Source organism: Dreissena polymorpha, chromosome 12 (genome assembly GCF_020536995.1).
Source record: "Dreissena polymorpha isolate Duluth1 chromosome 12, UMN_Dpol_1.0, whole genome shotgun sequence".
Taxonomy (NCBI): Eukaryota; Metazoa; Mollusca; class Bivalvia; order Myida; family Dreissenidae; genus Dreissena; species Dreissena polymorpha.
In genome coordinates, this window is record NC_068366.1 from 3,361,674 (window position 1) to 3,364,181 (window position 2,508).

A 2,508-nucleotide genomic window follows, 5' to 3' on the forward strand; every position below is an offset into this window, starting at 1 on the left:
CTACCGATTCATTTTATATAACTTTTTTTCGGGGTTGATATTGATTGCCATCGCCCTCGCTCCCCTGTGTTATTTATGCACGCCAGCTAAGAGGTACGAAAACAAATCTCGTACTTCGAACTGACAACCGTTTACATAGTTTATGTTTTTAGAAGTGTGGTGCGACAAAGAATGATATGTCCATAAGTTAATGTTTAATTGCCTGTGTGCATGTAAACAATGAATGTATGATGGCATTGTTTTAAAAATTAATAAACAGGTATCCAGAGATATATAGTCCAGTCAATCTACTCTTTGACCTCAAACTAAATGCAACAGAATTTCTGAGTGCGTAAATATGTTGATTAAAGCATTATATTACTCATATATAAAGTCTAGAAAAATCCATGTGAGGAAAAGTTGTAAAATTTATGATTTTATTTTAATAATTTTAAAAGATATTTTGTGAACCGTCTCGACTACCGTAGATCTACACACAAAAAGCATTGTCTGCATTTGATCGAAAAACCGTGGGATTCGCTTATATCTTAAAAGACGGAAAATTGTATATAATGGACTTTTTCGAATGAGAAAGGTAAGTCATGCAATATATTTTAATAAATAATTGATATTTTAGCGCATACAGGTTTTAACGGTGCAGAATGTCCGTAAATGAAAAAAGTAATGTATTTTCGAGTTTTCACATTAATGACACATTAAAAAAAATAATAATAAGAATGTGTCGTTTCAAAAAAGAAGCTTCAGTCATTCCTTCTGTGTCATATTTCTTCGTCATGTGTCATTATATTATGCTTTTGATTGATAAAGCTACTCTCCTCTATTGCAACAACGAATTATAGCGGTGGCGAGAAAAACAAAAAACTACGGAAGCCTATTCAGGTATAAAATCTTTTGTTATTTAACTTTCGCTAGAACAAATTGACAAAACTGGCTCTAAATTATTATGATTAAAAGTTTGAGTATTTTTTCATTATATGTATACACGTTTTTGTCGCATTTCAGAATGTGCATTAACCAGGAACTGTGCATAGTTTGCAACCTCTGTATAGACGATGCAAACAGCAGCAAAGATTACATAGCAATGGTGCAGTTCGAGAAACGGAGCAAGAAAAAAAAAAAAAGTAATACCATATTTAACAGACCAGGTCAGTTCGTTCATGTGGAATGTAGAAAATAGTATTGTAATTAAAATGTAATTTCCCAGGATGAATAACAGAAGAACTAACAATCTGAATGTAGGGCATCAAGATTCAAACTTAATTTTTTTTAAAGAACACTGCTTGTTTTGTTTAACCGCCAAAATGTTTTAAGAACAAAAAGCGGTCATGCTGTATTGACTGTTTGGACTTTCAGAGGACATTTCAAGACATCTGTGAAACAAACAAAGATGATTGGGTTACTTCCTTTCGTTCACGTTTGTAAACTGTATCCGACTTGCCAGCAGCAGATGCCGTGTGTCGTCAAATGTGCAATATCAATTTCAGAACCAATAATGCAATTCCTGTCTACTTCCAACAAGAACACATGAAAAGATGCAAGACATCCTCAGGAAGACCAAGAGAGGCTGATGCAGTAGACGCATGAAAACAGTTGACTTTTTAACTTGAAATGGGGATAAACAAAGAACTATTTATTATTTTGCAGACCAAATGAGGAAAATGTGTGGTGATAAAGCTTAAAGAGCTCAATACAATGAACATATATAGGACGAATATTTAGAGGAATCTGCGAATATAACAGAGATAAATGGCAACAAAAACATCGAAAAATACTGCAGCATTAATACTGAATGATTTGTATTGTACAAAGAGATATGAATGATTTGAATTGTGCAAAGAGATATGACGATCTTTATAAAGAATAAAATGAAACTTTTGAAAGCAGCTGCAAAGCTTTTCACTAATGATTTAAAAACTGCTTATACAGACAAAACTATTTTGTGTATCCAAATCCAGATGTGATTTAATCTGTTGGTATGAATACACAGTTGATGCCACAAAGAATTGTGCAATTTTTACAAGATTTATTTAGCGCAAAGGATTGCTATATAAAAGTATGTTCAATAGGACAAGCCATCATGCAGGCAGCCCGTCAAAGGTCGGTTCTTTGCCGTTTGCATTTGGGACTAAGTGTTCAGTTGTTCTATCACTATGCTTCAAAGTATTTACCGATAACTGATATTTTAAATAGTGTGTGATTCTGTTTTTTACTCAGAAGTTTGAAGCAAGTGCTGCAAATGCAAATAACACAGATATAAACAGTTTCCTAACGGACATGTGCATACAGTATGTAGCAGAAAATGTATATCATAGTCTTAGAACACGTGATGGTCATAATACCTTTCATGTTATGGGTCTGGTAGCATGCGTTACCCTGGGGACAGATCGCAGTTTCAGCTATGGAAACTATTGCTGCCGGAAAATTTTGGTTTATTTTTACAATCAGCCAAATGGCAAAAAACCACCTGTTACATTCGCACATTTGACAACATTAAAGGTGACTGATACT

At 33.8% G+C, this 2,508-nt stretch overlaps 1 long non-coding RNA gene across 1 annotated transcript; it reads left to right on the forward strand.

The window, feature by feature from the left end:
* Window positions 1–479: 479 nt before the first annotated feature.
* LOC127853377 (uncharacterized) lies at window positions 480–1,349 on the forward strand. The gene is made up of 3 exons (XR_008036587.1): window positions 480–574; window positions 840–879; window positions 1,003–1,349. It is a non-coding gene; the product is annotated as an uncharacterized LOC127853377 (long non-coding RNA).
* The last annotated feature ends 1,159 nt before the right edge of the window (window positions 1,350–2,508 follow it).